The 25,633-nt window shown below is 48.4% G+C and overlaps 1 protein-coding gene across 9 annotated transcripts in view; it reads right to left on the reverse strand.

Annotated features, from left to right (window-relative positions):
* Positions 1–25,633, reverse strand: part of PKNOX2 (PBX/knotted 1 homeobox 2) — a 253,475-nt gene that overhangs the window by 167,552 nt on the left and 60,290 nt on the right. For all 9 annotated transcript variants that reach the window (XM_044752523.2, XM_044752522.2, XM_070489995.1 and 6 more), the window contains exon 2: positions 19,268–19,337. The gene's annotated coding sequence lies outside the window, so the exon portion shown is untranslated. The remainder of the gene's footprint in view (positions 1–19,267; positions 19,338–25,633) is intronic.

Below are 25,633 nucleotides of genomic sequence, written 5' to 3' on the forward strand. Positions count from 1 at the left end.
CTGTGGACCATGAAGCCCCTACCTCCTGGTTTGCTCAGATCTTTGCCTTCTTACCTATGTTTGTCCAGTCTCCTAGGAAGGCTCCTGACCTTGTTTAGTGTTGGGTCCTGAAGTGCAGTCAAGACTGAGTCCACTTGACCCCTAATCGTGAGATGGCCTGGGGGGATCCCAGCCCCTTGGTGACGGGGTCGTAGGGTGCCAGTCCTGGGGCCACCCGCTCAGGGTTCACCTGACGACTGGAGGCAGGTCACACAAGTCCAAAGGAAGTCTTTGATTTATGGACAAAATGACCAATACAAACATGTTCCCAGATTGCTTGGGGCGGGTGAGCTGGGGAAAAGGGAGTGATGGCTTTTTGCTGCACATGGAATGGCGATGATGTTAGAATTCCCCAGCAGTTGCCACTGCCCTGGAAGGGAACATTTTCTGTGGTTCCTCAGGACTGGAGGTTTCCCTCCTACCATCTGAGAATCAGCTCTGGAGGCCATTTCCTCCATCTTCCTGGGCAGGCTAAGTTCTCCCATTTCACAGATTGGAAAACTCAGGTCCAAGGAGCGTCAGAAGAATTGTCCTGGTCTTTCTGCATTTCTTTTACTCCTGATTCCAAATTGTAATGTGGGAGGTCACTGAGACCTCCAAGGGGACAGTGGTGAAACTGAGGAGGCCTACACTGGACCTTACTTCCTGCTGTGGGATGGGACTGGACAGGGTAGAGACAATCTCAGTATTGGTACATTTATTTGAGATGCTGAGCTTTGGAGACTAGTATGTTAGAGCTGAGCAGAAGCTCACCCAAATCCTGCTTCATTTGGCAGGGCAGTTTCCAGAGGTGAACAAAACCTGCCCCCAAGTCTTATTTTCTCCCTCATCTATGATATGGAGAAGAGGGGGCACTAATCTGAAATATCTGCTAGACTTTAAGCTCGGAAAGGACAGGAGCTGTGTATGGTTCACCCTTATAGTCTCAATTTCTACCACGACGCCTGACACATTGTAGGTCCTCAATACATGATTATTACATGAATGAAGCAATGTTCTGTCTAGCTCCATTCTAGAATTCTAAGACTTCTTACCCTAAATTTCCCATTGTTCGGCAGCACTCAGGTCAGTTTCTCAGTTCCCTTGGGCTCTGGCGGTCTTGTCTGTTGTTTCTGAGAGCCCCAGGGCACCTCAGACTTAGATTTTACCTGGATCCTTGTCCTCAGTGTCATGGAACGTGCAGTGGGGACGCCTGACTCAACCTTAGAGCCGGTGGAAGAGAGCCGGCCAGAGCAGGCAGAGGATTCTGTGTTGTCCAGCTTGGATGGAGGCAGCCTCAGAAAGTGGCCAAGATCCCATGCATCGCCACAGCGTACAGATACTCAAACAAGCCTGCGAGTTGGGCAGGGCAGAGTTAACAGTACAGAAAGTGAGGCTCAGAAAGGGTAGGCCACTTGCCCAAAGGGTAAGTCACACAGCTATTGAGTGACCAGGACCCCTGGTTCTCAGAGCTTGTACTTTCCTCCTCCCATTTTCTCCCCTCCTCGCTGCCCCTAGGCTGTGACCACAGCCCTGTTTCCCTTGGCTGAGGAGGGAGCTGCTGAAGAGGTGCCCCCGACTCGTCCCCTCCTGAAAGGAGTCTCCCAGCAGCCCATGGCAGTCTTGCAGGAATGGCAATCACAACGAGATCGAAAACTATTGGTGACTTTTTCCACTTGAATATTTAAAGACACAGTTTATTCTTTGTAAAAAGCTGCTTGGCAATTGCCCTGATGCTGAATTTTTGTGGAAGACGTCAGATGCGCACATTCTTCACCTCAGTTGTCTAAAAGCACAAGTGGTTTGCCGTCTCCATTGTTTGTTTCCTTGGTGTGCACTCTCTTCAGTCCCTGGGAGCCCGAGGAAGCCTGGTGTTACATAAGCACTTCATCAGAATAAACATCCAGCTAGAGGCTGCTTCCTTGGTCCTCCCGCCCTGGAGGAGCGCTTCCCTCAACCCCGACATTTCCCAGACTGCAGACAGATTTGCGTTCCTGACAGCTGCCCCCTATTACCAGGCAGTTGCCCAGGGGGGTTGAGCCCAATCTGGAGCATATCCGGGTAGCTCGCTCCTCCTGTAATGGACAGGGAATGGGGGTCTCCTCTACTCTGACCTCCAGGGCCCCTCTTGAGCATCCTGGCATCCCTAATAGCATTTATTTAATCATAGAAAATCTACTGGGTGCCAGGCTCTATGCTGGGTACCAAGGACATAAAGAGGAATAAGCCAAGATCCCTTCCTAGGGAAAACTCAAAGTAGACCTGAGGTGAGAAACACACGAAGAAATAATTACAAATCAGCAGCTATAAATGAGAAATGTACACATTCTGGGAACCAGGGAGGAGGGAAGTTCTGGCTCTGTCCGGGAGTCAGTGGCATTTGCAGAGTCTTGAAGGACATGTATGAATGAATGAATGAATGAATGAATGAACAAATGAATGAGTAATGAATGGAGTCAGGATATATAAACTGAAAAAAGTAATACATAACAGGAGGCATGAAGAGCAGTAGAGGAGACAGTGTGGAGGACTGAAGCAAGCCACTTCTCCTGGCCCATGGCTACTCCCAGACTGGCTCTGGTCTGGCCGGACTCCCTCCGTCCTTGACTCTGAGAGGAAACTGCAGGCTGGGGAGTCCTGGCAGCCTGCTTGCTCAACCTCTTAGTGCCTCCGCTCCCTTCTCTTTAGAATAGAGCCAGTAATAATACCTACATGGTGGGACTGTTGTGAGGACTAAATGAGATACTACATGTAAGTGCTTGAAAGAGTGCCTGGGACATAGTAGTCCTCGATAAATGTACAAATCTCTATTATTACTTTTTTTTTTCACTATTACCACCACTTTTGCTGGCAAGCTTCCAGGGACCCTAAAAAAATGCCTCAAAGGCATAAAAACACTTCTGGATGTACTTCATTCACCACATGGTATAAGCTTAAATTCTTCACTTCCAACGCAAACATACCAGGAGGAGCCTCCTACTCTTTCTTGACTATGAAATTAAAACCGCTTTAGAAGAGTCGGCCTTAGTACAGGTTAGGGTGCCTGGAACAGAAGGCAGAAACAATATGTGACCTGCTCAGCTCAGAGTTTGGCACACACAGGTGCGTTAAAGAGCTCCATGGGGGCCAGCCCAGTGGTGCAGCGGTTAAGTTCGCACGTTCTGCTTCGGGGGCCTGGGGGTCGCCGGTTCAGATCCCAGGTGTGGACATGGCACTGCTTGTCAAGCCATGCTGTGGTAGGCATCCCACATATAAAGCAGAAGAAGATGGGCACAGATGTTAGCTCAGGGCCAGTCTTCTTCAGCAAAAAGAGGGGGATTGGCAGCAGATGTTGGTTCAGGGCTACTCTTCCTCGGAAAAAAAAAAAAGAGCTCCACGGATGTGATTGTGTACGACCCCTTTAAGGAGTGAGCCGATGCCCTCATGACACCCACAGGCCCTGCTGGTGAAGGCACCAGGGCTCCACAGCTGTCACTGGGGACAGTGACCAAGCTGCCCAGCATCTGCTGGGATTTGAGCCTTGTGGTCCCACAGCCCGGGGAGCTACATGAAGTCTCATGGAGTACACTGCCTTCTCATGGTGTTCAGGATCCCAGCACACGCATTCACCCAGCTGCTCTAGGCAGAGAAGTAGATCTCACCCCTGAGGCCCCCTCCTCACCGCCAGCCCCCATTCCAAGCCAGTCATTTCTCCACCCATGACACCTCTCGAGTTTATACAGCGCTTTCTTCACTGTCCCTTCTTTCAGGCAGGGCATCATCATCTCTTGCAACAACTTCCTAAAAGGCCTCCTTGCCCGTTTTTTTTTTTTTCCGCCTTCCTCCAATTACATACTGAAGCAGGAACGTTCTTTCCAAAACACAGATCTGGCCCAATCAATCCTCTGCTTAAAACTCCTCTATGTCCCACTGATCCCTCAGGAGCCCGACACTGAAGACCATCCATGATCTCCAGCCCTGCCTCTCACCACAGCCTCTGTCCCACATGGCCCTCAGGTCAGGTGGAGGATTGTGCAGTCCACTTCGGCTACCAAGTCCTCTCTAGCTATTGGAGCTCCCTCAGCCTGCAGGCCTTCCACCCCCTCCCTTGTCATTTAGCTAATTCCTCATCCTTCAGGTATCAACCCAGACTCCCCTCTCTCTAGGAGCCTTCCTGGATCCCACAAGATTTTATGAGATGCTCTCAGAGTGGTCTGCCCTAGTCTGCTTATAGCGCTTAACATAGCGCACTAGAAGCACCTGCTCACCTATCATTTGTCTCTATTCCCTCACTGTTCTCTACACTTCAAAAGGACGTACCCCCATCCTGAACATTGCCTGAACATAGCAGCAATAAACATTTGTTGAATGAATAACAAATGACCAAATAAATAATAAACAATGAATGAATGAATGAGTTAGGATATATAAGCTGAAAAAAATAATACATAACAGCAGGTCATCACCACAGTGGAAGCTGAGCACATAATGCAGGAGGCAGAGACACAGGATGGAGGCATGAAGAGGTCGGGGGCCAATCCAGCAGGCAAGGAGCAAGAGAGGAAGGGAGGGGACCTGGCAGAAAGGCAGGGAGGACATCTGAATCAACTGCCCCTCTCATCCTGCTCTAGAGCCCTGCACCCCATCGGTGTAAATTTCAGCTACCTGAGAACAGAGTTTCATCAGTAAGGAGACTTGTACTATTTCATAAACTTTCTTTAAATTAAAATCAGGCAAAGCACGCACATACACATATACCCCACAGACATCTTCGTCGCTGAAAAGTTGCTCCCTATAAAATAAAAGAAGCTGTTTAAATGTCTTCCTTCCAAGCTAGCCCCACAGAGCTGGAGCTGAGAATACATTAGCCTTTAATGAAGTGAGACTCTCATCTTCCAGGAGACACCTCATTTAGCGCAATTGTTTCAGAGCCATTACAGAAAGACAATTACAAGGAAGCGGGGAGAGTAATTGGAAATGCTGGCAGGAGTTGGGCGAAATGATAATAAATAAAAATATTCAACCTAATAAGCTTCCAGGAGGGGGTGGGATGAAGAAAATCAACATAATTAGAACTGAACCTTAGCAAGGAAAAACAGACAGCAGGGTGGCAAGTGCTCAACTTGTACAGGAAGAAAGAAGAACTCACACGCAGCCCATGATGATTCTGGGGCTGCAGGCCGCTGGCCCCTCCAGAAGCTGCTGGAAGGCGGTGGGGGCGCCCAAAGCCCAGAGCTGTTGGGGACGCCATGGGTGTGCTATTCCTGGCCACAGATACATGGGCGTGTGAAAAGGCAGGCCCAGCCCGGCACCGGGCCTCCACCATGTGCTGAGGGAGGCCGAGGGAGGAGCCGCCTGAGCCCCGATTCTGCCGCTGCCAATCTCCAGTTGTGCAACAGTGGGCCAGAGGCCGCACTTTCTGGGCCTCGCTTTTCTCATTTTAAGATGAGGGAGGCGAATTCTAAGATGTGTGAGTGTTCTCTGTCTTCTCTGAAGGCTGCCTCCCTCGATGGGACTGTCTTCCTCTCATGTTCACCCACTATCTGATAGGCCCCCTCTTTGGGTCTGAAATTTCAACACAGGAGCCTAGAAAGTAAGCTGAGAGACTCAGCCTAAGCAGCAGCATTTACATAAAAATCATTCCTGACCGCACTCTACTTCTCCCAGCGAGTATGACCACTTGCAGCTTGCTCTGGGCGCTGGCCATGCCCAGTTGGGTCTAGCACAGCTCCTAGAACACCATTGCATTTGTTGATAGGTCTGTCCCTCTCTAAAAGGCTGTGAGGGCTGACTGGTGCATTTGCAGAGGAAATGGTACGAGGCCTGGGATTTGTTTCAAAATAACCCCAGTGAAGAGGGGAGTGCTGATTTACATTATGATTTCTTATTTGGTTGTTTTTTTAAAAAAAGGAATGTTAGTAACTTGAGGTCAGAAACCTCATCTTTGTCACCCAGAACCTGGCTCAGAACCTGGTACACAGTAGACACATACTTATTTTTTTGTTGCATAATGGATCTCCAGTAAATACAGCGAGTATACTATCTGGGAGTAGACAATTGAGAATTAAATTGAAGTTAAATTTTGAAACTGTAAAAGATTCGCAGATAGTCTCAATCAATTTAAAAAAATATAATTCAAGCCACGCTTAATTTACTGGGTAGCTGCAGTATACCAGGCCTTGGAAATTCACAGGGGAGTAGGATCCCCAAGTTTCTTTCCTTAAGGAATTTGCTATGTAGTCAGATGCAGGTATAAAGCTTTAGGCATGAGGGGAGGCCAGGCTAGCAAGTGCAACATTTGTTTGGAGACACTAGCAAATACGACTAGTCTCACCACCTGGACGGTGGGCCAGTGGTCTAAGTCCACGGTCCTCAAATGAGTTTACAACTCTATCAGTAAAAATCTTTAATACACTCTCAATATATATATAAACACATGCATGTGTATATATTAGACATACTACTATACCAATATATGATGTGTCTTAGGGAACATATTCAAGAATAGAAATCTAAACAGAATGACATTTTAAAAAATACAAATAGGGGCCGGCCCAGTGGTGCAGCAGTTAAGTGCACACATTCTGTTTCAGCGGCCCGGGGTTCACTGGTTCTGATTCTGGGTGTGGACACGGCACCACTCAGCAAGCCATGCTGTGGTAGGCGTCCCATGTATAAAGTAGAGGAGGTGGGCATGGATGTTAGCTCAGGGCCAGCCTTCCTCAGAAAAAAGAGGAGGATTGGTAGCAGTTAGCTCAGGGCTAATCTTCCTCAAAAAAAATAAATAAATAAAGTTGTAATATTTTCTTCTCTTATTCCAATGGCCCATCTTGCTTACTCTGTTTTGGAGACTTTGCATGTAGAGTATCAGTGTCCTGGGACTTGACAGGCCTGCCATACAGAAGTAATTCTAGTCTGCTCAGTATACCAAGTAGAATTGAACACCTGTTTTCCTTTTGTTGGCCATAGCATCCAGTTTCCAGTAACCAGTGACAAATGTGCCTCCAGGTCCATCAGAACCCTGGGGCAGAAAAGTCAAAGCAAAGAATGGGAGAAGAACCCAGACACCTCCCTCTGAGAGAGATTAGAAGTAGTCTTGTTCATTTCTTCATTTGGCAAATACATTTTGTAAATTCAGAACGTGCCAGGCACAGTGCCAGGTAGAGGCAAGGCTACAGAAGCATCAGCCACAGACCCTCTACCAACACAGCTTCACAGTAAAGGACACATGCAGATATGCTTGGGATGCAGGTGGACACTGGTCAGTGTCGGGAGGTTCAGGCCAGGTGCTTCAGGAGGGAGAAACTGCTTTCCCTTGAGAGTTCTAATATGTGTGAAAGAGGCAGCGTGGGATGAGGGAGGAAGGGCAGGGTTTGACCATGTAGAGAGAGAAGAGAGACTTTTCAGGAAAAGAAATGTCCATGGCAAAGACACAGGAGCAACAAATCAAGGGGGTCATTCTTCTCTGCCTATCCTCAGCTCCATCTGGAGAGCCCAAATCCTGAGGCGGGTGAGAGAAAAAGAATACTCGGTAGAATTGCCAATAAAAGAGATAGGGACATGTTCTCAGACTGAACACCCTGGAAACTAGAGAGTGAGGCCTGCTGTCATGACAGCCTCCCTTCAAACGAGCCAGTGCTTTGTCCAACAAAACAAGCATTTACCGAGTGCCAAAGGCTAATGGGAGAGGAAGGCATTCTAGTAACGGGCATTCTCTTCTGCTGGGGATGAACCAAGCATGATCTGGCCTACAGGCAAGACAGAACAGACAAGCCCTAGGGCCCATGCTAGTTCTAGGATGCTACGCTCTGGACTCTTTACCCTTGGAGAGCGAGGTATGTCTAGTAAAGATGTAATTGAAATACAGTGTGATAAACAGTCACAGAAAGATGCCCAATGTGCACCGGAAGCTCAAGGCAGATAAACCCTCGCTAAGATGTGGTCACAGACTTACTTATCACTGAGAAACTGAGGTCTAAGCAGGTAAAGGATGGGATGGAGGGCATTCTAGGCAAAGAGAACCTCATGTGTAGAAGCAGACAGGCAGAAAAGGGTACAGAAATCCAAAATCCTGCTGGTGAAGGCAGATGGTCCTGGGATCCAGCAAATCCAAAGAAAGCAGGAGCTGCAGGGGCCCTGGAGGGAGACAAGAGGCCCTGAGGGCACTCTCAGGCTGACCCCGCTGTGCCTAGCGCTGGGTACCACACACAGGCAGTGCTTAATACACGTGTGTTGATCATCAATTGTCATTTCTAGGAAGTAAGGGCTGGATAAGCAATTCATTCTTATAAAGCCCCAGGCAGGGCCACATGCTGAGGTGCCTTTATTAAAGTCTTTTGATGAGAGAGGGAGGGAAGAAAAAGAAGAAGGAGGAGGAACTGCTGAGTCAGGGGCTGCCCATCATCATCCCCACAGCACCTCCCACCCCTCAATATCCAGGAGGAGGCACAGGGTCTAGGAGGGGAAGGTAGACAGAGCCATGGAAAAGAAAGGGAACCAGCACCCAAGTTCTGAGTCCCAAAGCAGGGCCAAGGTTGCCTACTATTTCTTTTAATTTTCCCAACAAACCTGTAAGATGAGGTTATTATTACCCTTTAACAGATGAGGAAACTAAGGCTGGGACACGGTCCTTTCTCATCAGGGGAGGAAGTGGGAGAGCAGGGATTGAGCTCAAGTGCATTTTCTTCCACTTCACTCCATTCCTCCAGATGCTCCACAGACCCCAGGACAGACAGGCAAGGGGGAGGCAGAGACGGACACCACAGGTGGTGCTCAGCCCAGGTTCTGGGTCCCCTCCTGTCTCCTCGGTTCTGCTATTCCCTGGATGTCCCTAGGTGAAACCTCAGAAGCTGGTGAGGACCTGCCCCAGGGCCCCGGCCAGAGATGGCCAGCAGCCCTCTAGACCTGGAAGGTTCTCTGTTAACTGCAGCTCAGAGGATCCCTCGACAAGTCCACAGCAGCCTCACATCCCCTCTCACCCTGGTTCCTTGCTCCAGCCTTGATTTACATTTTGCATCTAGAAAGCCAGCACACATCCTGCAAAAACCCTGGGACCTCTCCAGGCCCTGCCATTGCCCCCCTCCCAAGAGTGGGGTGCCCTGGGTCCCAGTCCAGCCTCTACCACCAAACCCTCGGTGGCCTTAGGCAAGTCATTGCCTCCTTTGAGCCTCAGTTTCCCGACTCGATACTGAGGAGTTCAGTGATCTCTAAGGTCCTTCAGCATCCTGTGAGCCTTTCCTCACTCCCTAGACTTCTCCTTTTCCTTCCTGCCCCACCCCACAAAAGCCAGGGGTCCCTTCCCTTGGGTGAGCCAACTGCAGGCTGAGCAACACATTGTAGGCCCCTGGGAATCCCAGGCTACACTATCCTACCCCAGGGCTGGAAACCTAAGACAGGCAAGCTAGGTTAATCGGGGGGTGCTGGTCTGGAGATGTGGGGAGGTGGCAAGGTCCCTGATTCTAAGCCACTTCACTAAACCGCTTCACCTGAGCAAGCTCTCCAAGTACAGTGGGAAGCACACAGTCTTTGGAGTCGTGCAGACCTGAATTCAAACCTGTCTGCTCCTCTTTCTAGCTGTGGAACCATGAGCTCACAGCTCAACCTCTCTGATTAAGCCTGGCTCCCTGACTTGTTCTATTATTAGGGGACCAGCCTCAGAGCGTGCGTGGGAGGGTTACAACAGACAATGCGTGAGAAGCACTGAACGCCCTGCCTGTCACACAGCAGAGACAATTATTGTCTGATCCCTGCTAGATTAGTATAATAGTACTACTCGCAAAGTACTTGACAGTCATCAGAATCACGTGGTACGGGGAAGAGCGCTGCCACCCACGCTCAGCCAGTCACCAAGGCTGAGCAGTTTCACGATGGAAAAACCCGCCTTCCAGCAGGAAAGGGCTCCCCCAGGGAGAAACCAGGTGGGTCACTCAAATGTGATACACTTTCTTTTTTTTTAATTGGTTTTAAAGTTATAAAACAACAGCAGTGAACTCCTCCTGCCTCTGCAGGCACTTGAGCCCAGGTGGGGATCAAGGGTATTAATTAAACTCACCCAACCTCCCCAACAAGGCCAGGTGATCCCGAGCCCAGACCCTTCCCCCTGTCTGGTCTCCTGCACTAGAAAGTGGCTCCTCCACAAGTCCCAGCCTGGAGATGGATGGGCCTTGTGGACCAACCTCACAGGCACCCTCCGACGCCCACCCCCAGACACCCACCCCAACCTAGCCTAATTCGGTCCTAAGTATTCCTAAGGTGTCTTCCAATTTCCCGCTGTAATAAATGGCACAGAATGCAAATGGAGGTGGATGTGGGACACAGATGTTTGCACTAATTTAATTGAGGGAACACCTTGGATTAAACACTTTGCAAAACACTCACAAATAGGTTCAGTGCATTCGGTAATGAAAAGCCTCCCAGCCCCCTGGCACTTTGCTGCGGCTGCCTGGGGCTCTAGGAGAGCTGCTAGGAGCTGGAGGGTGTGGGGGAGAGGCCCTGAGCAGGGTGGAGACAAGATGCCTTGAAACCCAGGGAGAAGGCAAGGAAGCCAGGTTCCCGGGAGGGCTTCTAGCAGATCCTCAGCCAGCCGGGGCTGACTCCTCTATGAGACAGAATCTGGAAGGGCTGGGGACAGAGGTAGGCAGCACCTGCCTCCCCAGGTGGGTAACTGCTCACCTGTAGGGGTCAGCAACAGGCAAGTACCTCCCCATCCTCAGAACTAATTGGCAACTTGGAGGCCTCACTGCCCATCTGACTGACAGCCAGTCACCCACCTTTACGGAATTGGGGTCCCCAGGTGTAGTGACCCCAGGGAAGATCAGCCTATTTGACCTTTTGTGCATGAGGGTGGGTAGGAAATATCTCTTAGAAATTTGGGAGTTATTTACAAGGCACTGCTAATTTCTCTGAAGCTTCTTCTTCCTCACCTTTCCCTACAGCTTAGGGTGCTCCAAAAGCTGAAATCCTGTGCATCTATCAAGCCTCAACCCTTCCTTTCACCTCTCACCCATCCATCCATTCATCCACTCAGCTCTGGCGCTCCAGAGCTGGCTGAATGATGCTCAGTACCTGCCGTGGATGGAGATGCATGGTGTGGCGAGAGAGGCAGACATTAATAGCCCCAGGTACACTGTGATAAATGCCCTCAGGGAGGCATAGCTGGTAACCTGGGAGCCCAGATGGAGACAGTGTAGCAACTTGGCATGAGAGGGTCAAAAGACCAAGCGAGAAGAGGGGGAAAGCATTCCTGGCAGAGGGAACAGCATATGCAAAGATAATGAGGCTTAGAAGTCCAGGCAATTGCAGAGATTCAGGAGAGAGCATTTACATGGGCCCACTTGGGGACAGGTGGCACAAATGAAGATGGGGCCACTTTTACCAGACCCCTCTTCTCACTCCAGCCCCTATAAGTTCCCATAGTGGAGCAAATCTGGAATTAGTTCCTATAATGACTGCTTTGTAAGTCTCAGAGTTCACATCAGGCCTGCATGATTTTATATTCCTGAAAACAGAATCCTGAATTTCCAAACACAGTGATCACTTCAAGTATAATAACCATTATAATAATAACCTCTTATACTTGCATAGTGCTTTATAGTTTATAAAACACTCTCACATATCTCTTATAACCCTCTACCAACAACCCTTCGAGAAAGATAGAATAGGTAGCATTAGTATTCTTGTTTTCTGGATGAGAAAATTAAATCTCAGGGTCCCAGCTACATAAATAACAGAATCAGGGCTTAAACTCCAGACTGACACTGAAGTACACGCTTGTTCAATCATTCATTCAATTCACCCATTCAGTCATCTAGTGCATCATGGAGTATTTGTTGAGCACCTACTATGTACTGAGAAACACTTCAGGCTCTGTGCAATAGCATGGTGAGGATATTAAGATGATTAGAGGCCTAGAGGAAGAGACAGAACATGACGGACAAACCCGGACAAAAAAGCCAGCACTGGAACTCAGGAACCAAGAAACACACAGTCACTCTCTTCAAATACTACCTCACTCACACACACACACACACACACCCCCCGAAGGCTGCACACGCACATGTAGCATGCACACACACCCTTATCACACATGAAAATCTGAGCTGTTTCTCCTAGGCTGCCCCCCATGCTCCACAGCATGGAATGCAGATTCCTCCACCCCAAGATCCCCACCGCTGGCTAGACAACAGTCCAGAACTAGCAGCCAGAGGATGCCCTGTGGGACCTGAGCTTTGCCTCATCCCCCAGTACACATAAACAGACACACAGCCCCTCTGAGTGCAACACACACAGGCATTCCAGCACATGTGTGAGCCCTGATGCCATGAGCAGCAAAGGTGTGACACACTTCCAGGGAAGCTTAGGTTCTAGTCAGGATAGATGGATGCTTGGATGGATGGATGCTTGGATGGTTGGATGGTTGGATGAATGGATGGATGGATGGTTGGATGGATGGATGGATGGTTGGATGAATGGATGGTTGGATGGATGGATGGATAGATGGATGGATGGTTGATGGATGGATGGGATGGGGAGGGAAGACTGGCAAGCATAGGAGCTTTCACCTACCTACAGGTAGATCCTGCTAGGGCCCTGCCAGTAGGCCCAGTTACAGGTAAACACTGCCTTGCCCTCTGTTGAGGACAGATGAGCCTCAGTCCCCTCTGCAAAAACAATACCCTCCTCACAGGATCCATGTAAGATGTAAGAATGTGTGACAGGAAATGCTGACACCCCTGGTACAGGGCCTAGCACACAGAGGGAATTAGTGCCTTCCTGCCCAGGAAGTGAAGGTAACCGACAGGCAAGTAACCTTTCATAGCCTCCTACATAGACAGAAATCAGTCTCCTGACCCCCACCACCATCGTCCATCCCCAGGTTTGGGGGGCTTACTAGAGGGCGCCCCTGCATCACTCCACCCTCTTCTCCTTGGTTCATTCATTGGTCTTTTCATTCAACGAATGTTGAACGATTAGGAGAAGAAGATTCAGTCATTAACTTGGATAGATGGACAAAAAACCATGTTTCAGGTCCTGTGATGACATACAGGACAAAGAAGGAACGCAATGATGAAGGAGTGCAACAGCGTTTCAGGAAAGGCGAGGAAGCTCTGTAAGGAGGTATGTGAGCTGGTTATTGCAAGAGAAGCAGGGGTTGTCCATGCTGAGGACATTCCAGGAAGAGGGAAGAGCAAGTACAGGGGCACTGAGGTGTGAAGTTATCCAGGGTATCTGGGAGGAAACTGAGCAGGCCGGTATATGTGGCATATGAGGAGTAGGAGTGTGCACGTGTGTCTGTGTCTGTCTGTAAGTAACAGGGAGGAGGGAGCAGCGTGGGGGTGGGAGACAAAACTGGAAAAGTAGACAGGGCTGAGCTGTGAAGCCCGTAGTTAGCCAGGTCAAGGAAGCTGAAGACAGTAGAGAACCACTGGGGGTGGTGGAGCCCGGGCATGACATGATCAGATACTCACAACAGCATTAAGTAGGCTCCAGCTATGGTAGGCACAGTGCTAGGCTCCTCCATCTATAAGAGGGCATCCTTGGCAGACCCTGATGATAAATGAATTTCACGAGGTATTCTCCTCTTTGATTCATGTAATTATCCCTGGAGAAATGACCAATTTTGGAGCAATTTTTCCTCTCTGAAGAGCCAGACTGGCTGGCTAACAGCAAAGGCAAAGGGAGGGGTTCCCACTTCACCACCGTCTGCCTCCCTGCACCACCACCAGCACCTACAGCCAGAGCTGCTGAGAGCAGTGCTTGGAAATCCTCAGAACCTCCTGGGGATCCGGGAAGAACTTGAGAATGGATAATGGTGAGGTGTCAGGAGCCATAGAGGAAGAAAAAAGGGGGGAAATTCCTACGGCTGGATACAGATGTATGAGTGTCTGCCTTTCCAGTGAGCAAGAGAGGCGAGGTGGGTGGTGGCAGCCACCTTGCAGTTTCCAAACCCTGCAGAAGCCTCTCTAGTCCTGCTCACAGCAGGGAAGTTTCTCCCTCCCCTTCTTTCTCTTCTCTCCCCTCCCTCCTTTCCCTCCTTCTCAGCTCCTCTCCAGAAAGGTTTATGGAGTAGACTCCAAATAGCCCCCTCTCCTGCAGGCATAGTCACACCAACTGAAAGGAGATTTAATTAGCAAAATCTCGTTAGGCAAACGAAATTATCCGTAAGACAATACTCCTCTGGACAGGGGGTATGATTAAACAAAGCCATTAATTGAGAGAGTCACTTTGGCAGCTCCCCGGATACGTTCATCTCTGAGCAGGCTCCACTTTGCCTCCTTGGGCCAGAGGAACAGATTCTGCCTCCTCCCCAAGTGCCCCACCCCCTCCCCACTTCCTCCCTGCTCTTCCAGAGCCCCTCCAGTTGGGGCTGCAGACCTCGGCATCTCATCAGCGGCCTCTCTGCCGCCAGATTCCTGCTAAAGTGCCTTGATTGCATAATGTCTATTTGCATAATGTAAATTGCAATCTCCTAGCTCGGGAGGCAGGAATCACAGAACAGCCATTATTTTTTACCACTCCACAAAAATTCTACATTTAGAAAGCAGATTTGCAGCTCAGAAAGCCGTATAAATCTGAATCTGCCAGAAACGCCATTAAATCACACCAATTAAGCCGGACCAACGAAGAGCCCCTGTCACTGTTCCCTGCACACTCAAGGACTCCCAGCCCAGATGGAGGCCACAGAAACCGGAGGCTGTGGCTGCACAACCGGGAGCAGGAGCTGCAAGAGACAGGAAATTCTGTCTTATAAACCTTAACCCACACCCCAAGCATAGGCGCCCATGGAGACCTGGTGGTGGAGAAAGGAGAGAAAGAGGGTGGAACCAGTCTGAGTTAATTCCAAGCTCATTGCCTGCCTTCTGGGGGGCACAATGGCTGTTGGCAGACTTTTAATTTATGGAGCAGGAGAGAGTATATGAGGAAGAAGCCTGTACCTGTAGTCAAGGTAGTGGGCGAGCCAAGGCGTTTCACATGTAGGTGACACATCGCGCCCATAGCAGCTCTTTAATAACCTTTACTCTCTTCTCTCAAATCCCCTCCAGCCAAGTGAAAGGAAACCTAGGACGAATCCTGCTCAGACTGGGCCGAGCAGGGCTGGAATCTGAGCTCCTTGTAAGAGCTCTTTCCTAGGGGTCACGATGGGGAGAGAGGTAAGTCACAGGTCCCTGGAAAGGGGCATTGCCTCTGACAACTACTCCTGATTCCAGCTTCCCTGAAGCTGTATACCTGCTTACTCTTTTGCCTCTTTATTGCTCATTCAATATTCATTTGTCAAAGGGCAAGATGCTAATGTGTATTATTAAACTATCAATAGTTTATGAGTGAACTTTTATGGAGGGTACAGTTACAGGAAAGATTCCTGACCATCTCTGTCAGGAGCAATGGAGAGGAACAATCTTTCTTTCCAATTCCACTTTTTATTTATTTACTGGATGAGTGAATGACTGAAGCCTCATTGAATCCCTATTGTGTGCCAGGAATGGCTCTCGTGCTTTCACATGCTGGATTTCATTTTGTCCCCACACCAGCCCTGGAAGGGATACAATCCCATTTCCGTTCTAGAGATGAGGAGTCTGAAGACCAGAGACGAGCCTGGGACCACAGAGGTGTGAGGTCACAAAGCTGGGATTCAAGCCCCAGCTTTGGACTTCAAACTCAACATTTTTTCCCCCAAGCTAGAGCCTTGAAAATACAAATGACCTTTCTGTTTTTATCTGTTTCCTTCACCTGTCCAAATTAAACATTAGTTTCCTGAGTTAAGTTCCACAAACGGGGAAAGGAGAGAACAGGAAATCATTCCCAACTTTCAAACAAACCCATTTCCATAAGTGGGCCTCCACTTTAGACACATCTAACAAGTTCCCAGAACCTTTTCTGCACAATTAGAATCTTAGAACCGAGGGGTACATTGGAGATGATGTCACTAGACTTCTCCATTCTACAGGAGAGGAAACTGAGATTCCTTGGGCCACACAATAAAGTGATTAAGTCTCTAGAACAGAGTAGTCCTAAATTTGATTTCACCTCTGTTACTAACTTACTCTGTCACTCACTAGGGTATTTCTCCTGTTCCCTGAGCCTCCACTCCTTTTCTGTAGCAGAGAGATGATAGCAGACTCTCATAAAGCAGTGTAAAGAGGGTTCAATGAGAAAATGCACATTGAGGGCTTAGCACAGTGTCTAACAGGTAGGAAGTGCTCAATCCATGTTGGTTATTGATATTAAGCTGACTCCAGGACTCTTCCTCCAAACCCCAGCAGCTTTTCATCAAAACCAAGCTCAATTACCCCTCTCTTCCCTGCCCCCTCCCTTTTGGTATTCGCCATTCTCAGATCTTGGCCCTTCGGGAAAATGAACTGGTTCCATTTCCACTCTTTGTTTCCTTGAATTTTCTTTCTGTCCCCTTAACTCACAACAAGGCATCCAGTGCACTCGGATTCTCTTCCAAAATTTAGCTGTATCTGAGTCATGAAAACAGCCAAGGAAAGGGAGCCTGGTCCTTAATGGCACAGCCTCCTGCAGGTTATAGTGTGTGGCAGAGGGTACAGGGAGGAAGGGCTGCCTCAACCTCCTCAGTCCCCAGCACAGCCTCTTAAGTCCTGATCTTTGGCTGAAATCTACCCTAGCTTGAAAGTCTATGGGATTGGGTGTGTGGGGAGCCCTGGGTAAGAATGAAGGACTCAATGCTTGTGGAGTCCTTGGTCACAGATCTAAGCCCCCTCAAGACCAGGCACTTTAAGCTGTGGGTTGCAAACTGGACCCACTATTGCTGAGATGGACTATAACATAGAGGTTTCTCAGTAGGTCCTCAGGGAGTCCCACCCCAGGAGGAAGCCTAGCCTGGCCTCTGGGGAGCCATTTCCCTAGACATTCTGAGTTAAGGGGCAGTGTGGTTATCTAAGGTGGGGGTTTCTTTAACCTGTCTTTGGAAATAGATGAGGCTGTGCTGTGCCAGACTTGACAAATGATGGTTGTGGTAAATTGTGCTTTCCAAAGATGGCTGCGACAACATATATCCCATCCCTCATGCTCTTCTTTCAGTATGATATTGATACCCCTCCTTCAAGAGGTGGTGGTGGGAGGGTATCAATGTTCTTTTCTTCAAACCTAGGTGGGCCTTTGTAACTGCCCTCATCAAGAGAATGTGGTGGAAGTGACCGGACTTCAGCAATGCAGCTTCCACCTGGCTCTTATTCTCTCAGGATGATCCCCCTTAATATCCAGTCACCACATTGTAAGGAAGCCCAAGTCACATGGAGAGGTCACATGGCTCTGGACAACAGCCCTGGCTAACATCTCAGCCAACAGCTCGTGACAACCCCCAGAATCATGACTGAATCAGCCTTCAGATGATTCCACATCTAGCTTTTGAGTTGACCCAGCTGAAATCACAGATCTGGTGGAACAGAGAGATAAGCTGAATCCACTGTGCCCTGTTTGAATTCCTGACTCACAGAATATGACCATAATAAACATTGTTAAGTCACTAGGTTTTGGGATGGTTTGTTATACAGCTGTAGTAACTGGAACACCACTGGAATTAAATGAGAATGTTTGCTGTTTCCCTCTCAAATCTAGCCCTCACTGGTCTTCTCTCTGAGACTTCGGGCTTTCAGACTATCCCCTCCTCACCTGGTCCCAGTCCCTCCAAGCCTGTCTCCCTCCTCGTCCTCTTCCTCCCCCCTCCAAAAAAGGCAAGATCCTCATGCCTGATGCGGCCTTAGCAAACCCTGAAAGATCATTTGAATCTTCCCATTTCAGAGTCCTGGGACCTGAAGAGACCTGCTCTCTCTCATTCCTCAGTGCAGGTCCAAGAGCATGTCCCTGTGAGGGAGCTTTCCCTGGGTGGGGGTGGCCCAGCGCAAGGCACCAGGCTGCCCGCAGACACAGGAGGGGAATGAACAGACCTATTTCTCCCCCACTCTCCATTCTCATTAAGGTTCACGCTCAGCTTGCTCCTCTCATACTTGACTTGACTTATGAGGTCCCTCTAACCTCCGGTGAGAGGAGACATCGATTCTCACAAAGGTCATTATCTTTCTACTCTGGTTCCCCCAGCCCCCGGCCCCATCTCCTTGTATGCTTTCCTGGAACAGGATAAAGGGAGGAACCCTTCCTTGACTACTGGGCTTGGGGATCCGACCACTTCAGAGCCCAGGCTGAAGAGGAGGTGCCCTGGGACCCAAGGCCCGTCAATCACAGAGGCGACCAGCACTGAATCACAGGCCATTAGGCAGGAGGGCCGGCGCCCTGCTCACTCACCGGGCAGCCATCGGCAGGATGTTAGACGATCGCAGGGCGACCATTCTTATGATTTATTCAAATACTCATTACAGTCAATCTATTTTTACACAGAGGTGAAGATGTGCGCTGATAACGGTTAATCATTTATAATTCCATGGACTGGTTGGAAGCCAATGTACTATCAAACTCCCAGCAGCCGCTCAGCCTCTGGTAGCCCCAGAAGAAGGGTGGAGAGGCTACATAGCCTGGGGCAACCCAGTCTTCCAGCTAACATTTGCCACTAGGTTGAGGGTGCAGTGGGGAAACAAAGACGCGGGAATCCCAGACCACGTCCAGGAGCCCACAGCCTCGCTGAGAGCACACAGTAAAGTGCAGGCAGACGGGTGCCCAGGATACGAATGCAGCAAAATTTCAGAGGAAAGAGAAATCAATTCTAGCTGGAGTTACCAGAGAAGTCTCCATGGAAGAGACTAGGCTTAAGCTGAGTCCTCCAGGTGCACAGACATTTGCTAAGTGGGAGGACCAATATGAGCAAATATGCATAAGTATGAGGTGTAGCTATTATTATGCTGACAGAAGGGAAATGACCAGCAGTGTTTCCTTTTTCCTCCCTCATGCCTTCCTAGAAACAACCAGATGTAAAAGCAAGTGCGGGCTATGAACTTGGCCCAGTTCCTCCTTTCATTGCCTCCCAAGCTTAGCCCACAGATGGTAGTGGCTGGGCTCTGGGTTGGCCTTGCAAACTCAGGAGCTTCCCTTTCCGACACTCATGACACACATCACACATCAAGTCCACCTTAATGCACAATCAATAAAGTCTAATTAAATAGGATGTCATATTACAGGGCTTCTTTGTCACATTCAGACGTAATCTAATTAGAGTTCCACTGTATTTTACATTCTGACTAGCTCATTGTTGAGTGTTTCTCTTGCACAATGCATGGCTGTTAAAGATCAGGTTCAGGGCTGGTCTTTAACCCGTAACCTTATTGAGTCAGCATGGAAAATGCCAATCACAGTTACTTACAGTTCACAGTTCCTTTTCTAGTGAGCTGCATGGAGGACAAAAAGTCCCAGAGTCCTGCTCCAGACTTCACCTGTCAATAAAAGAAAACATTTTTATAGACTGTGCATGATTGTTCCAGGAGTAAGAGCCAAGGTGGGGATGAGGGTAAACTCAGAAGTGGGTCAGGCTCAGGAGCAAAGCTGGGGCTGGCAGCCCTGTGCCCAGAGTGTTGGGTGGGAAAGTTCCTGAGCAAAGGACTCCAGCTGAGAAAGGATTATTGTTTAGACAGCTAACCAGGCCAGAGAGCCAGAATCACCCCCTCCTTACCTGCTTGGTGCCTCAATTTCTTGTGAGTTTCATCCCCTTCCCTATAGAAATCTCAGAGAAAAAGAGGTTCACAGCTGTTGAGAGCCCTGAGCTGACCAACGCAAGAATGATTTACTGATGCCTCCTGTCTGATGCAAGACCCCATGCAGGGGGACAGAGCTGAGGAGCCCCTGTGAAAGCTTGCAATCTATATGCAGAAGGCTGCCAAAAACCAGCATACAAACAACAACACTGATGCTGTCGTTTATGGCAGGATTATGGAAAGTCCTGATATAAGAGAGAACGTTCGACTAAAGGTGAAGAGTCCAGTTGGGCTGGAAGGAAAAGAAAGTGTGTGGAGAAGAGTGATGGGAGCAAGACTGGAAAGATTAAAAAACATGACTGCTTTTCATTCTCCTTCTGGGATAAAGCAATACAACAACTACAACAACGAGAAAAACCCAGCACGTATGTATCAGGTGTCTGCTCCATGATCTACATTTGCCAGGAATAAAATCCAGGGGTCCTGTCAGTAAAAGTGCTGCCACATCACCGGGGAATAAGAATATCCATATGAAACATCATCAGATAAGACAAGACTATCTACAAAGTAGTGCTGAACTATGTGCTAGGGACCATGCTTCTCTCTCCACAGAGAAACAAAGTCAGTGAGAGCTGAAGCACTCAAGGACGTTTGCAGGGGAGGTAGAACTTGAATGGGGTCTTGGAAGACTGGACAGGTAAAATGTGGTTGGCGGAAGGGAGCAAGATGGCATTCCAAGGAGGGGAGCAATCTGAGCAAGGGTGAGAGGGGGAAAGCGTGAGCACCCTGGGACATGCAGAGGCTGGTCTGCCTGAGAGAGACACAGGAGGGACTAACACTGAGTAAGCCAGATGGAGGCAGAGCATCTGGGGCTTTGAGTGTCAGGCAGAAAGGCCAGGCTTGGGCTGTGAGCTCATGGAGCCACTGAAGGTTTTTCAACAAGGAAATAACATGAAAAAGACGAGCCTCCCGCCCCACCTCGCCTTCAGTATTTTCCTTTTAATTAAGCCAGACAGGCTTCTTGGAAGAGGTGGAACTTCAGATGGAAGATTCCGGCATGAGGTGTGATGTGCTCATGGAAAGAAAAAGTCCCCATTGCTCATGATGACGTCCTCCAGGATGAGGCATTTCCTTTGGAGCTGTCTACTAACACCTGCATGACCAAGGATTAGTGGTTTATGGAGGTACCTCAGAGAGAAGACCAGACCACTAGACTTACGTATCTATAAAGGTATATTTTTTTAAAAGCCCCAGAACCCAGCAGAGTGCTCAGCATGTAGCGGAGTCTCAGTATATGTTGAAATGCTCAATGGTGGACCCGGTTCATTCCAACCAGAATCCACAACTAGCACCTGAGAAGAAGCCCCTGGTTGGCATTGGGCTCCAACTTGTATTCTTTTAAGCAATTGACACATTGCTACTGAGCATACATGAACTCAGTACAAGAAGTCTCTAGATTGACTTGCATGGAGAGGTGCTTTATCCCCGCCCTCTGGGATTGTCCATTGAGACACAACTTGGAAGAGGATACAGCAGACTTGCCATTTGCACATGCTACAAAGTTGGGAAGGATAGCCACTATGCTGGAGAGATGGAGTCAAGAGTGTTACAAAGCTTTTAACAAGCTGAAAGGATGGGCCAAAACTAAAAAGTCAATTTTTTCCTCTACCAGTTTTTATTTCTTGCACAATAACACCATGACAACCATAAACAAAATAATTTTGAAAGTAAAGAAAAATTGCCCACAATCTTATCACTCTAAACCATCAAATTATCATATCCTACATCCACATGCAAATCCATTTTTAGTTTTTACAGATTTGTAGAAAAAGATTTGACAAGAATATATATATATATATATACATCAAATTCTACTCTTATGTTCAAAAATCAAGAGCAAAAACACAGAATGGGATAACCTGGTTTAAAAAAAAAAGATGTGGGCTATTTGAGTTAAATGCAAGCTCAGGGTGAGCGCAGGGTATGGTGTTGCTCCCAAATCCATTAAATGCCATCTTAGATTGCATTAAGGCCATACGGTGTCCAACTGAAAGGTGAATGGTCCCCTCACTTTGGACTTAGCAATCCATCTATATTAGTTTAAGATGCAGTTCCGGCATCATATTCTAATAACTTCGACAGCGAAGAGTAGAAGAGAGAGGTGAGCAAAGATGTCTAGTGGTTAAAGTACTGGTTAAAACTTTAGTAGTTAAAAGGGAAGCCTCTGGAATCAGACTGCACAGGTTCCAATCCCATCTCCACCATCTACTAGCAGCAAAACCACGGGCAAGTTATTCAACTTCTCTGTACCTCAGCTTTTCATCTGTAAAACAGAGCTAACGAGTATTCTACCTGAGGTTGGTTGTAAGGTTGCTCTATAATATACTGTAAGTTGCTTAGAACAGTGCCTCACACAAAATGAGCACTCACTGAATGTTAACTATTATCGTTATTTTCATTATTAGGAGGGTGTGAGGTAGAAGACACAGGAGAAGAAACTAGAGATGTACCTTCATTTGTCGCTCTCTAATATGATCCATTGGTCCTGGTTCTATTGACTAAGTAACAATCCTTCCCCCACACGGTGGTCCTCCAAATATTTGAAGAAACTACATGAGAGGGACTGCATTACTCTAGCACTAATTGATAGATGTTAGAGGAAGCCAATCTTCAGTTCAATATAAGAAAGAAGGCTCTAGCAATGAGAACCATCCAAAAATGAGTTAGGCTTCCTCAGAAGGTGGTGAGCTCCCCAACACTGGAAGGAGAATCCCGCCCTGGGTGAGAAGCTGCTCCAGAGCATGGTCTCCCAGACATGGTTTTGCCCAACCACAAAACACTAAAATATTAGGAGATTGATAGGGTTGACTAATTTATATATTGAGAAAACCTTAATAATGTCTTCTTTTACCATCATTTCATAAATAATTCAACCCCCAAAAGTAAGGAGAGACAAAAGCGCCATCCTTTGAACTGAGTAAATAGAGCACCACGAAAAGCATTTCTCTCTCTCTGCCTTTCTCACACACACATACACATGTGCATGCACACGTATGTGTACATGCAACCTCTCAGTATCGTCCTTATTTTTCACTCATCACCATGCCCCATGGAAAGTCTTCCTGGACTGGCACTGACCATGGACGCATGCTGGGAACTATCCATGGGCATGACATTTTAGGGCTTTCCAAAGCCAGCAGTGTGTGGTCCTGGCAGGCAAGCAATCATGTCAAAGGCCTTCAGACAAGCAGCCATGCAATAATGCAACCAGAATTTAAACTCAGGCCTGTCTTATTCACCGTGAAACAAAATGGAACCATAAACGAGATTGACCATTCACATTTATAAATATGCGGAAACCTGTGAAATGGTAAATGAGGAGGCAATTGTTGAATGCTCATGTTTATTTGGAAAAGAGGCGGGGAGAGGGACGGAAGAAAGCTTCCCATAGGAGGCAGCACATGCTAAAGGACAGCTGAGCGAGCACCCCTGAAGCCCACCTAGGTAAGTTGGAAGGATGGAGGGAGAGGAGCCTGGGGCTTAGCAAGGCCATGGGTTTAACACAGAGAGCAGTAGACCAGGGGCATCACCAGACATGGGCTCATGCCCTGACTCTGTCATTAACTTACAGAGTGTGATCTTGGACAAGCAACTTTAACTACTCTATACCTCAGTTTTCCCATCTTCAAAATGATAGGGTTAGACTACTAGATGATCCTCAAACCAAAATTCTATCTGACATCTATACATCTCTGAGGTTGCCCAGACTAATCCCCCAGGGAGGGCTCTAAGTCTCATGCTAGGGTAGCTCAGTACATCATCATAGTTAAAAGCAAAGATGCAGGAGTCAGATAGTTCTGGATTCAAGCCTGGGTCCATCACTTCCCTAACCTTAACTGCTATAACCTCAATTTTCCCATCTTTAAAATGGGGATAACGCAGCACCTTTTAACGAGATAATGCATCTACAGTATTTTGTGCAATGCCTGGAACATATTAATAACAATAAATGGGGGCTATTGTTGTTGTTTGGTGTTATGAGGTAAGGACTGGCAGCAACTGAATGGGAAAAGAGAGGCAAATCAAGAAAACTGAGGACTTGTACATTCATCCCACTGCCCATGACAAGCTTTTCTGCTCCTGCCCCAGCCAGGCTGCTAGGATGAGGACAAATTATGACAAAACATTCTTGGGCACCAAGACTCTCTCTGGATGCTCCTCTTCTCTGAAAAGCCCTCTGTAGGCACAAGAGTAAAACTTCCAAAAGAGAAACAACATTTGAACAGATCTTTCCAGGAGGAAACACCTGGAGGACCACATGTTCCCTCCAGACAGCGTGTCCTGTGTCTCCCCGCCTCATGGCCCCGAGTCCCCTCTCTGCTCCACCAAAACTCCCCTCACCTGACAACAGCCTGCAGTTGCTTGCATTTGTCGAAAGAGGTTGTCAGTTACAGCATCGCAGGCCCTAACCACCAGGCTCTCAATTACACAATAACTGAGTAATGAAATATGGATAAAATTACCCTGCACTAACCCACCCAGCACCAAGGGTACTGCACTCCCTTCTTCAAAGCCTGGTAAGAACCAATGCTAATTCCACACCCATCCTCAGGCCCCTGAGCCCTAGGCAGTGCGGGCACCCAGTTGCAGGGGACCTGGAAAAGCGCCCTCAGGCACACTCCCCAGGCCCTGCCCAGGCCCAAGCCTCTAATTTTGGGCCTTTATCTTTAAGTACAGGTATACATATAAAATCCCGTAAGGAATGCTGGCACTGGTGGGTCAATCCTAATGATTTTCCTATGTGGGAGAAGGAATTGGAGACGTTCGTGAAGTGTCGACACCAGGTGGGAATGAGAAGAAGACTTACGTACACTGAAAGGTGTGGGCTCCCAGAGCCCGCCACGGAGGCAAAGCCTCTGGGCTCCAGGACCTGCCCACAGAGCAACCTCCCTGGCCCTGTAGACGTCCTCTGAGGTGTGAATACACCAAGACCCAAGACTTGCTGATTCTCCATCAGGAATAGCACTGCTTTTCTTCCCATCCCATTGTCACTGACATGCCTCAGGCTTTCTTTCTCTTCCCAGCCTCCATCTTGCCCCGTTTGGGCCCATCCACCACCTCCCCGCCTGGGATCTTTCTGAAACGTAACTTCATCATGTCCGCTCCTCAAAACCCTTCAGTGGCTCCTCATTGCCTGGCAGAGGTCACCTGGCAGCCCCTAGGTTGACTCTTGCCTATCCAGTGTTTTTATAAATTCTGCCAACATCTGAAAAGTGGGAAACTTCACATTTAAAGATCCAGATTTGTAACTTTTCTAAACAAACTGGATGACCTAACAATGCCAATCTTGCCTTTCCCACGTGGCAATCATTGGCTGATGCTGAATGTCAGCCGCCCCTTTTTAATCAGGCGCAGGTCCTCCTGTTTGCCCCATAGAGAGAAGGCAGGTGTCGCCCAGGACATCTCTCTAATCACAGGGCCAGCCACCCAGAGGCTGACTCACACTGCCCTCTGAGGAGTTTCAGGTTCAAGGTGACAGCACAGAGGTTGCATAGGGTGGCTCATTATGTTCTCAGCTGTGCTGTGCCCAGCTGGAGGCTGAAGGGGAGGATCTGGGGAAACACCAGCACCACCAGGCAGCCCCACCCAGTGTCCTTCCCTCTCACCTGGGCAACTCCTCCATTCCCAGCCAGGAGAGAGCTGGGAAGGTCTTAGAGCAATTTTCCAGGGATGCCATTGGCTACAAGGCCCCAGCCCCCTTTATTCCTAAGGCCCCACCCTTGGGTCCAGCCTCTCCCTACCCCCAACTCAGTGGCAGCAGCTCCTCCTCCCTTTATTTCCATCCCACTGTTCCTATCAAAGCCCTAACAGCACATATTTTGTTAATTGTACAAACCTAATGGGGGAATGCATTGGCAAAAAAAGGGTAATGGCCATCAGACCAGCAATAAAACAAAATTAATGGCCCATAGGAAGAAATCATGTCCACTTAATCCCGGCTCTGAAACTCTAATAGAATAATGGAATACCAATGGAGG

This window comes from Equus asinus, chromosome 20, assembly GCF_041296235.1.
Source record: "Equus asinus isolate D_3611 breed Donkey chromosome 20, EquAss-T2T_v2, whole genome shotgun sequence".
Taxonomy (NCBI): Eukaryota; Metazoa; Chordata; class Mammalia; order Perissodactyla; family Equidae; genus Equus; species Equus asinus.